Consider the following 12867-nt stretch of genomic DNA (forward strand, 5'->3'; position numbering starts at 1 on the left):
TATTACTAGTCTATTGTGAGTGTGTGATTGTCACTGAATCAACTTACCATGTCACTGTATAATGCACTCCATCAACTGTTACACCATGAGTCTGGAGCTCATTCACTTGTGACAGAGTGGCACCCAGGCAAGTCTGAACCTCATCATAGTCCTCTTTTCCTTAAAAATAAATGTTATGTCTTATGTTAAACGAGTACCAGGACTTATTGATTTTTTTCTGTTGTTTTGAATGCAGCAATCCCCATATATACATTTTTGTATAAGCTTTGGTTGTATACCGAGTGGTAGCAAATTGTTAAAATGACATGACATGTTAAATATTAGCGGAGCTCCGGCGGCCCAAAGGGCCGCCAAGCGGAGCCCCATACCCATATAGGGAAGGAAAGGAAACCCATGAATTGATTTTCTCATGGTTATCATGGTTAGCGGTATTGCTCGTGGGCGCGTACGCGCGACGACGACGACGACGGAGTCGCGCAAGATGGCGGCCATACTCCAGCTAATAGGTTGACAGAGACATACACCCTCGGTTTGTAGCGGGAGAATGCCATTTTTCTTCGCGGGATTTTTAAAGAAAAACGATAGCGGAGGTTGATCTAATATGTTTAAGACAGGGTTCCACTGAAGCAATAAACAGAAAGCAAGAATTAACAGGCAAAGAAGTAGCGAAGAAGATCGCGAAAAAGACTGAGCGGACAAGCACTGGAGAAGGAGGCGAAACAGTACTGAACAATGCCGTGAATTATAGCTAGTCAAGGGCTAGAGAAAGGAAGTGAAATGATACCGAACAATGCCGTGAACCAAAGCTAACGAGGGCTATAGAAAGGAGGCGAAAGTACCCGACAAACTGATTCAGAAGACTGCCAAACTCCCCATGGCCAAGTTCAAAATTCGCGCGAACGTGATGCTGTGCAGCCGTGCAAGAAAATTCAAAAGTCACCTGATTTGGTCAGGTGATGAACAAGAGAAATCAAACGTACCCGAGTGTTTTAGAGAAATTACAAAACAGTAAACGTAGCGGAAAGAAGTGGTTGATTCGTTGGTCTATCGAAAACATAACTTCAGTTCAGTCTTCACAACTTTTGGTGCAAGTTTCTGCCTGGAAGATTTACACTGGCCGAACTGAATTGCCAACTTGCGGTAAGTGACTTTTGTTGTTGCGTTTGCTATGAAAATTAACAAGTTGCCTCGGCGATAGAAGCTTATTTTCAATTGGAATCCATTAAAAGTCTTCCTTATTTGAAGCCATGCTGTAAGAGATTTTAAAAATTGCATCGTTTTAATTTCGTTCGTCTCTAAACAATAACACGTGGGTCGCTTTGGAGGTTGCTGGAAGTTGTAAACAAATTAAGTTTTCTATCGATTTTCGTTGTCAACTGAAGCTTATAACCTCACGTCTAAAAATTAGCTTAACCAAAACCGTACTTGTGAACACGGCCGGGCGAGTTTTGAAGTTTTCTCTGAGTTAGTTAGCACTGCCGCTTCGTAGACTGCTAAAATTTCTTCTTCTGTTGTTGAAAACCAAGAAAGGTCTACAAACCATTTTAAGCCGAAGCGAACAGGATTTGCTAAATTTACTTTTGTTCCTATGTGAATATTTGCATATTGTGATTACAAAGTATGGAGATTTCCTCGTTTTGTTAGTTCGATTTATTCAGTTTGGCGAAATGCTTTTGTGAATTCCGAGGTTCATTTGGTTGAAGAGTGGTAAAGCTACTGCCAATAAAATGACTGCAAAGCTAAATTAAGCCGTCGGCAAAAATACACTCTCAGTAATATTCAAATTTAAGCGTGAATAATTTTTAAACTTTAACACCGCAAGCTTAAACGAATTTTCTTTATCCTCTCTTTTATTCGGTCACCTTTCATTGAGAAGGGATTTGCTGTTGATACTCGAGCTCAGATGTAGTGATATGCATCTTGTGTTTATAATGTAGATTTCCTCGTTTTATTTTGTTGTCTGTCCAATCAGTTCGGTTTGGTGAAATGCTTACATAGTCCAAAATGTCGAGTCGACGATTATGCATGGCAATCCTGTCTGCAAATAAAGCTCTGCTTTGATTTTGATTGGCTATTTCATTTTATTTGTGCCATTGCTTTTGGTTGGGGGTACATGGACCCTGTTTTCTTAATAAGAGGTTATTCCCCAACACGGTATTTACACTTAATATGGAAATGTTCCTAAAAAGTGAGATGGTACTAATTAACTCGGTAAATTGAACAGTGTAATAGAAGTTCTTGCCCTGACCATTTCTTGGTAATAAGAATAACTTTTACATACATATATGCACAATTTAGTTGGAGAGAGCGTTCTCCTATCTCCACTCTCTCTCTCTCTCTCTCTGCTGTCTTCTTCGCACTAATTTTTTATTGACTAACTTATTAAATGAATGTCACTGACTGTTTTCTTTGTTGTGCATGCATACTTTTTTGCTCGTCGAAGAAAGTTTCAGTTTCTTCCTGGCTGTACAGTTTCCTTTCTCCTGTCCTGTACCAATTTGTTTGTGATATAACTTTGTGAATTCTCTATTCTCCTTAAATTTTATCTCATCAGGTTGATAGAATGCACTCTCAGAGTGTTCCATCATTGTCTTCAGTCGCTACAATTTTCCGGAAAAAAAGCAATAGTTTTCTTAATTTCCTTTTACTTTGTGTTAGGACTTTTTAGCATGCCTGTAATTGGCCCATGGGCATTATGGGAGAATAATTTTCAAGTAAAGAATTACCTTCATTCTAGTGTTGAATATTTTAAATTGTTATGAATTGGGCATTTCTTTTTATTTTTTATTTTTTATATTTTTTATTTTAGTCGCACTCAATGTTTTATGATTTTACTGAGGTATACCATGTAACCGCCGACCGGTTAGCTCAGTTGGTAGAGCGCCGGACTTCTGTGCGGGAGGTCTAGGGTTCGAGCCCAGACCGGACCAACACTCAGGGTCTTAAAATAACTGAGGAGAATGTGCTGCCTTTGTGATGACATCTGCAAATGGTTAGACATTCTAGTCTTCTCGGATAAGGACGATAAACTGTAGGCCCCGTCTCCTGCATCTTCACGGTTATGGTCAGCAGGGGACATTAAAGAACCCACACACTTATCGCAAAGAGTAGGGCATGGAGTTCCTGGTGTTGTGGCCTGGTCTTGTTCCGAAATTACATTGGGGGCATCTGTAAAAATAAATCCTCATTCGTTGTAAACTGCTCAATTGCAGTCTGTCTAAGACCCCCGCAAAGTGTTGTAAAGCGCATTGAGCATATGGAAATGCGCTATATAAATACCGTCATTATTATTTATTATTATTAAATGTAAATAATGCACTGGAATTGGCCAATCAGAGTGTGCATTATATCGGCTTTAAACACAAACAATATATATAATAAATGACTTGTATGTGAATGATATTTTTATTACAGAGAACTGGACAGGGCAAGAACTTCTCCTCCTTTTGTGAATTTATATATTAATTCCTCTCAGTGTTGTCAAAATGTCTCAGGAACCTTAATTTCTGATAATCTATTATTTTCCACCATACCTACAGCACAGAAGCTCACCAAATCCTAACTGATAACTAACATGTGTGTATCTCTAGCCTGTGACGTGTGCTACATGTATATTCTGTTACCCTGCCTTAACTGCTAGAAACAATTTTGACAGAGCTGTTGCAACAGTTTCACTTAAATTGAATTCCAGTAACAGCGCTACATGTAGCAGTGTTATTGAGTATGAACTTTATGGAGGATTTTAAATTTTTATTTTTTTATGATTACAGACGACAACAAAACATACATGTGTATACATAACCTAATGTTGGTGTTGGTTACAAACCGTAGTTCATAATAGTCATCCTATTACAGGTAAGGGGGAAAAGTTCAGAGAGTTTAGAACATTTCTTCCCCCAGCACACCTTCTGTCCATAGGTGCAATAATTGAGAGGTTATGTATATATACGAAGAGTAATGTAAAGTTACTGTATAAACTAAATAGCATTAAAATCTGACATTTGAACGCCTCCTTTGCTAAAATTAGTCACGATTTAATTGTTATCACTCCCTGTGAATTCATAGAGATTCCAGAGGCATTAAATTATCACCTAATGTGGAAGTCCTGTCTTCAAGTGAGGGAAAATGACACAAAAGAGTTACAATGAAAGTAAAAAGAATTGTGAATGTTGATATGGTGTACATTATACATCATGTAAAGGTATTTGGTGAGTGCCAAAGGCATAACATTTCATGTATTGTTTTTTCAGGGCAAATTATATAACAGTGACGTTTTAAAAGGTGTGATCAGAAAAATAATGAGTACATTGTCCAGGCAGCACCAGTTTATGGACGGCATATGCAGACAGTAAGAGGAACTGTAAGCACTACCACGTAAGTTAGTTTTATGCTTATGACTTCTTGTTCTTGAATCTTTGTCATTTCATCACAAGGATAGGTAATGAAAGATGCAATAGTTGTTGCAATATATTTTTGAAGGAAAACTTATAAGTCTGCCTATGCTGGATAACAGCCATGTGTAAACTGAATGTGAAGCAAACACTCTGTTAAAGATGGCGCAACCCTAAAACCCAGAAACCGGAATCCAGAATCTGGAACCAAAAACCGGAATCCAGAAACCGGAAACCGGAATCCACAAATCAAAGAAAATAAGTTCTTCAAATATGCGAAAATTGTTTTGCTTAGCTTTTGACTGTAAAAAGTAAGCTGCCAAGTAAAAAGGACCTCAAACTTAACCTTTTTTGAAACAAAAATTCCCCGTCTGTTGAAATCGTGCAACCTTTATTTTTAGTGAGGGCTATGATTATGAGAATCTCTGAGTGAGTAAAGTGCGTCTTAATTTTATTCCAAGCACCTTGAGAGTGTCTAAAATAAGCTTGCTGGTAATTACCATTTTGTTTAATAAGTGATCTTCAATTTACCAGGAGTATAGATTTATCCTTTATGTCTCGTAGATACTGAACAAGATAGAAAATGTCATAGAGAACAGGATATCCGTCACTGGCAGCCCCTTGTACATTGACAGTCATGTCCCCACTTTCGAAGTCCAAAGGCTAACCCATCTGGTCTAAATATGAAATTTGATTTTTCCAACAGATACGAGACCAATTCCAGATTAACACAATTTCCACACTGATACTGTGACAAATCAGCCTTTCATATTCTTGGCGGCCATCATATTAAAACAATTTGTAGAAATGTTGCACACTTACTTCCGTCTGCTTCTCACTTGCTAACAGATCAGACCACATGTTGTTAAAAGATGCTAAAAGACTGTCAGAAACTCACTGCAATAGCCTATAATAGCTTGTTGGTAATGTGCTGCTCACCAGTCTTCTCAGAGCAATTTGATCTAGACAAGAAGCGGGCTCTCACTAGGGCCAGCTTGAACAAAAGATGGGTAACTTAGCCTAGGAGCAGGCTCTCGTGTTTGGGCTAGGGACGTGAGTGGCAAAGCCGCATGAAGGCTCTTGGTGACATGCTAATGCAGAAAAACACTAGACACCTATTTAGCCTGCTCAGACACTAGAGACAGATACTAGAACCTGCTTGCAGGCTATGAGTAACTCTATCCACCCAAAAACTCAGTAACCCTGACTGGATAGTGATGTCCCCAATGGATAGCTTTATGCAGCTTTTGAACAACCGGGCCAGATATATAGCTAAGGGTTGTTCAGAACTAGTCAATAATTTTTTAGCAATTACAGTCTGTGGCTGAAGTAAAGCCAAGAAAATAAATAACAACAAAATAATTTTTGCTCATATTTATTTATTAGACATTGCTGAAGTGAATTATTTCTATCATCATTCATAATATCTGGATTCCAGATTCTGGTTTTTGGTTCTGGATTCCGGATTCCAGATTCTGGATTCTGGATTTCGGTTTCCAAATTCAGTGTTTTAGGGTTGCCCCAGATGATGTATGTGCATATGTTAATCTTGAATAATCTGAAATTTCAGAGAGTTTAAAAATATCATATCATATCTGTGATGGTTCTGAGGTGGAGGGCTGTTAAATGTACATGTAAATGTCTCATGCACGATTTTTCACTCGTTATGATTCAGGAGCAAATAGTTTCTGTATCTGTTGATGTGCAACAATCTACACCAATATTTCAACCTAATAATGTACAGTGTATATTAATTAACCAAATTATGCTGTTTTTAGTTGACCAGTGCTACTGGAGTAATGTGATGTTGAAGTGCACAAATTTACAAACACACCCAGTGCCAACTTGTCAAATATATGAACTGGCCAGACAGTGTAGATTACAAAATTCTCTGAAAGGTAAGATGTTTCTTAAACGTTATTTTGTAATTAATGATTTCTCAGACATTGTTTTCTTCAAGAAAAGATTCATACCCCACATGGAGGTTTTTTCTCTATTAGAGCTCTTGATTCCTGATACTTTAATTTGGAATTTCTAAAGACTGGCCATGAATGGGTGTTGGGTGTGAATATCTTCTGAAACTGCACATTCATTCATTGAGTAAGCAAGAACATCAGTATTTATCCTGACAAACTCTGATTTTCTTCTGGAAGCTGAACTCATATACAGTTGTACAGTTATATGTACAACCAAACAGCCTGGATGACCCTGTGACTGGGACTGTGCACATTGTTGTAACCCTCAATGTTCCAGTTTCTTGTTTGAAGCAAATTGCATTTGCTCTCGAAAGCAAGTGGCGAAGCTCATAACAGTTATGTAAGTTTGCTTTGTATTTCAGGGCAGAGCCTGCCACAGTGAAAGTTGGAGTACCAACCCCTAGCATTTGATTCACTACTAACACTCAGTAAACAACTAACAATGAAGTACACTGTATATCAAAGAAAGGAATTACATGCCTGTTCCTGTCCGTCAATATATGAACAGTTTACAGATGGGGAGCCTGTATTAAAACATCAAAGATTTTCAAAGCAACCATGGCCTGGTGAGATATTTCTGAGGAAATATAAATTTAAGGTCCTTATGATTGCTTATAGGCATTTATCTTTATTGTAAACAATATCTTACTGAGTGTATTTTTCTTGTGTACTAATTGTTGTAGAACACAGAGATCACTGTTATGACAGAGATATTAATTTGTGAAAAGTTCTATAAACAAATGCATGTGGGAACAAATTAATTTATCATGGATGCAGCTTCTGAGAGATCCCCAATATTAATGGAACATACACTGTTCATACATGTAAAAGAGTTCAGTGATTCATTACTTATGATTGTAATGCTTTGTTTGGTTTCTCTGTATTTACAGACAACTTGATGGGATTATAAATTCTGCACAAAGTTCACTGAATAAACTGACTTGGAGGTTCAGTTCTGCAACTTATCCTGTTTGTAGTAATATCATAGCTGCAACATTGTGACAGATACACTGCATTACATTATTAAGAAACACATATTAACTAATTATTTTTAAGTGCCTTTTGAATTAATCAGTTTTTTCTTAGAGATAATTTACTCATGGTTTATTTAAATAATTGGCTTTTTGGCTTTAAAATGACATTTATTGAGCTTTTAAATCAATTTTGTGATAATCTGCATTGGACATGGCATAAATTGATATTTTGCCAACACGAAATGGAGAACTGGGTCTTAAGCAAAGTTGCAGGATTAGCATTTTTGTAGAGAGAAAGGGTTGAGAAATTTGTGACATTCTACAGACAGCCTTGCCATTCGCAATGTCCGAGAAGGTTAATTTGTTCCATTCTGTTGTAGAAATAGTGTTCTCTAATTTATAAATTATTTCAATCTGTTGTTTAAATGATTGCCTTATAACCCCATGTCTGGCTTTGGTGCATATAGGATATTGATGTATTTTTTTTTTATCCATTTTGCTGTAAATTATCTTAATTGATGTGTCAATCAAAACATATCTTGGATATGCTGGGCTCTTCTGACAAATGTACCTATGCCTGATAACCTTGGAGTGCATTTGGTTGTGTAGTGCAGACAAAATACATGTACATAATATAACTTCCTCTTAGCTTACTGATAATTCTTGGTATAATTTAATCATAGCAAAATTAATTAATGGAACCCAATAACAGCTCTTGTAGTCCACAATGCCAGTCGAGAAAAAGAACAAATCACATTGAAATTGAATACTAAAATTATTATTAGAAGCCTATGCAAGTATTCATGATCAGCTAAAAAAACATATATCGTAATTACCATTCATGTGAGGGTGATTTTGCTTATTGCAAACCCTTCCAGCAGGAGGAGACTCCATACAATAGTGAAGATGGCTAAATATATCTTTGGGGACAGGTTAGAAAACAAAACTTTCCAACTTTTCACATATGTATACTGTTTTGGTATTTTTGTGAGATTTCATTTGGTAGAGATTCAGGGACTGAGTATATTGTAACCACTGCATTTCAATCAGTCCCCACAACAAAAAAATGTGTAAACTTCTTTTGTGTGGGAGTCCCCATGTTAGCTGAGGAAGAATATAATGATTAATAACAATGCCTTGTCTTTCTGAATAAGGCAGGAAAGAACAAGAAATGCCACCAAAAAGCACAGAAGACAGTTCTGTTATGTGATCAAGATTTTTGGTGGCTTCCAAGAAATCCTTGAAATCATGGCTCTATACTTCATAATCACACCATCTTACACCTCGATCTGCTGATGTAATACTAGTTCCGTCTCAAACTATTAAATCATTCGCAATTTACCTCATACAAGTTGGATTATTTTCATTAGTGTCATTCCGAAAAATAACTGAGGTGCTCCACTTTTAGGCTGGCCTAAATCTATATATTACCAGAATATATTGAATAGCCTCTTACCATTATACAAAGCAGTTGTATACTGATGGTCACATGATCCGTGCTTTTTCTCATCCATTATGCTGAACACAGCCATGACGGTACCAATCTTATTGCTCGTTCATCTACCATCAGCAGCAAAGCGGAGATTGAAGTGGTTTCCGTTTGCTTGTACCGCTTCTTTTACACCAGGAATAAGCAGAAGCTGCATGAGAATATCCTTAATGTTGCGATATGCACCATCTGCCTTTTTTGCCTGAGTAAGAGAATTTCTGAATGATTAAATTAAAGAAAATTAAAACTCCTCAAGTTTAGTCAAATAGATAACAGCTGCTAGTTGCTCATTAGTGCCATACTGTGGTATCTATAGCATAGTTGCTTAGTATAAAACAGACTTGTTTCTCAGACATGACTAATCAACATTCAATGGCAGACGAGTTATGGAGTGATTGTCTAATGACTATTCAATTGATTACCTATTACTCATTCCTTGTAATAAGTTAAAAACCTCATTTCTTGGTTATCAGTTTAAATTGTGGCTCACAGTATTGTATGCTAGACATACTTATCACTCTAAATAAGAAGTTGAGGGCACTCATCACCCCTTTGGGTGGTAATTTTCAGCAACATTTTTTATCCATAGTAAAGCATTATATTTTTTATGCCCTTTTATGTTAATAATAAATTCCTCTTGGTACATTTTTAATTTATTGTCTTTTTTTAACCCTTGGGCTTCCTGCAAAGTATCCTCCAGCTAAGTGGAGTTCCATGTTAAATAAATCTTCATTTCAGTCTCATTTTTCAATATCAGCTGTCAGTTAAAATTTCAATCCATTTCTCAGCTGTTAGTTTAACATATTTTTAACATTTCTCATAATCCACCATTGAAAATTTCAGCCCATTACTCAGCTAGCTGTTTTATCTTTCATTCATGCTATAAAAAAATTAAGCCTCTTACCTCAGTGATGTGATGAATGTCCACGGTCTTATTTTGCCTGTTTCTTTTGTCTTTTAGTGCATTGATGGGCGGTATACTGGCTCTGGCATCTTCTGGGAGAGACATCCTCAATTCGTGGTAAGCTTCATCAGAGATGAGCCAAGAGTCTTTGGCCACAAGAACACGCTGGGTTGTTTCTTCCTTGACCTCGTCTTCTTCTTCTTCTTCGACAGAGCCAAGGGGGATAAGAACTTCTTTACCTTGTACACTGAACTTGATCAAGAACATTATAAAAGACAGTATTAGTAAAAGTATTGTGACGAAATCCTACTTAATTTAAACTGATGTTTTTATTAATTGCTTTTTTTTCGAAATGAAACATTTACATTGAGTTTGTACTGGCTGTTAATAAAATAATCCGCGATAAATAAAGAAAGATGGTAAATTTAAAGCTCGGAAATGAAATGTGAAAGATGAAATATTGTGAAAGTTGAAATATTCATCTTTCACAACAATCCGTGTTCAAATTTCTCCACTCTGAAAGCCGTTTCCAGATGTGATTGTTATTCATTCGTTGAAGTTTGCATGCAAGTCCAGATCCGTTAAAATGCGTGTTTCTTAGCAAAATCAGAAAGCTCCTTACTATTGTTAAATTGCGAAAGTACGTAAGAATAATGTGAAAATGTGAATCATTCACAACTGTATAAAGTAAGATGAAAATGAACATACCTCAACTGGGACAAACTCCTCGAGTCCTTGAACTGACTGGAGTACCAACGCCCTAATCTTGTGTTTTTTAGTGTTTCTCACCGACTTAGTCAACTGGAAAAACTCTTTCCGTCGATCTGAATGGCGCTTTTTCCGCTTGCTGTAGTTGCAGCTGGGCCAGAACCTCGTTCAGTTGAACGACCTGAACTTTTAACAATTCGTTTTCGCAACGAAGTTTCCTAATTTCAGCTTCATACACTTCGACAATTGGTAATTGGTAATGATACGCGTTCGGCGGAGTTGCGACTTTAAACTTTGAGAACATTCTAGCAGAAGTGAAGCTGGATTTATCATCTGTGTTTTTTAGCAGGTCTTTTATATCACTGCCTCAATGCTCACTATTGTCAGGTTATGTTAACCTAACCAACTCGTAGTCAATGGACGGTGTAAATAACTCCAAGTTTTGTAAAGCAATGCTATTATTGCTATTCATTTGAATGATTTTAGATTGCTTTCGATCGCAAGAAACAATCTGGGTTGTTACTCTCTCTCCGCAAATGCTGTAGTCTTTATCCGTTTTATAGATATAAAAACACATAAAAAGAAACCAATTAAAGCCAAGATTTTTTTACTGGTCTTCGAAGAGCGCACGCTTTTATGTTTTCATTAAGGGAGGAGTTTATTTAGCTTATAATTGCAGACTAAGTTCTTAAAACAATGGTATGAGGGGTTTGTAAACTATTTGCAGTTTCAAAGGAGGTTTTCATAGCGCGCGTGCACTATTTGCTGTTTCATAAAACGTTTTTCGTTGTGCGCGACATGTAACAAAGTAAGTCTTGTTTCATAAAACTGCGCGCGGCGGATTCGTGGTTGAATAGTCTGTATAGAAATTGTAAATAACTTGATAAGCTTAAGTTTTGTTAAACAGAACGTTATTGTTGATATCCCTTTGAGTGATTTTAGGTTGCTTTCGATTGCAAGAAACAATCGGGGTGATAACTCTTTCCAACCGCTGTGGCCTTCAATTTTTTTTTTGTTGGCGTTTAAAGAAACCGATTACAGCCATTTTTTTCTAGTCTTCGTAGAGCGCGCGCGCTATGTTTTTATTTTGTTTGTCAATGGTGTGACTTTTTTCTAAAAAAGAACAGGACTTCTGCGTGAATACACGTGCATTAAAATCTATTCAAAGTTTTAAAAGAATACCAATTAACAACACTAACTTATTGCTGTTTACAAAACAACCTTCGCCTCGCGCGTGCCCTGAGACTTTTTAGTGCTTTTCGCGCGCTCACTCTGAGGTGATTAGCAAAGTATTATTCACCTCCAAGCAATCGAAGAGAAACAAAATTGCTCCGCGTGTCGCTTTGGGTACCGAGAGTAACGTTTTGGTCCGCTGATTATTCAGCTTGGGTGGTATATACTAAAACAATTATTCACCTCAGTGTCGGTGAAAGCGGTGGATATTACGTCGCCGCGATCCACCACTGTTCACCTCCACTTCAGTGAATAATTGTTAAATAATCAAAGTTGAATATTAACTGTTCCCGAATTTCGCAGAGCGCGCGCAAAGCGTAAGTAAAACAAGCCGCTAATAAGAGCGCAAAAATAAATTGCAGGAAGAGTTTATTCAGGTAATTTTGCAGGAGTTGAAAGTTACAAACTAAGATCTTAAGCTCTTTATGGGGCGAAATTTGAATGCTCTAAAATTTGGTTCTGCTTCAGTTTCAAGCAACAACTAATCAAACATTGTCGATTACCCGTTAATGAGAGCAACCATGGTCCCTACCGGGCATCCCATGGTAGCCACTTGCAACGGAAAAATCTTCCACTGCCACCTCCCCTGGGGAAAATTTGTCTTAAGTTCAGTCTTTCCGATGATTTGAATTGCTCGTATGTTAATCGGAAAGTTCATAAGCTCCCCAGGGCATTTTGAAGCTGTTGCCGCCATTGTCAAAAATTTACCATATAAGGTCAAAATCATCACTGAACTAATCACTTAGTAGTCCGCTTTTCTTGATACGTGTTAAGTGATGTTTGTCAGCTTCAAATTTTAAAAGAAAGCACAAGTTAGAGATGAGTAGAACCTTGAGTAAAATTCAGTCTCTTAGTTTTTCTGCAATGATTTTCGTCTTCTTAAAACTGGTTCAACTAAGCATGTTTTGCTGGTGCGGATGGGGTAGTAGTTTCGCTGTACTGGGAGGCTTTTCTCATTTCTTCCTTCACGAAGACTGCGAAGTGTTAGTCATAGCCTCTATGTCAGTCGAGCAAGCGCGCGCGGGCGAACGAGCGGGCATGGGGTGTGCCAAAAAAAATTGGGGATGAGTGGGGCGGGGGGGAAATCGTTTTTGTCCCACCCCTTCCGAACACCCCTTCCCGCAATCGTACGTTGAACGAGTGGTACGCGAGCTAAAATGGCGGTCATGTGGAGGCAGTCATAGACGTCAAT

General features: G+C 37.5%; 1 long non-coding RNA gene across 1 annotated transcript; it reads left to right on the forward strand.

The window, feature by feature from the left end:
• Positions 1 to 3887: 3887 nt before the first annotated feature.
• LOC145498673 (uncharacterized) lies at positions 3888 to 11143 on the forward strand. The gene is made up of 4 exons (XR_014050880.1): positions 3888 to 4374; positions 6170 to 6289; positions 6730 to 6933; positions 7258 to 11143. It is a non-coding gene; the product is annotated as an uncharacterized LOC145498673 (long non-coding RNA).
• The last annotated feature ends 1724 nt before the right edge of the window (positions 11144 to 12867 follow it).

This window comes from Orbicella franksi, chromosome 9 (genome assembly GCF_964199315.1).
Source record: "Orbicella franksi chromosome 9, jaOrbFran1.1, whole genome shotgun sequence".
NCBI classification, from domain to species: Eukaryota; Metazoa; Cnidaria; class Anthozoa; order Scleractinia; family Merulinidae; genus Orbicella; species Orbicella franksi.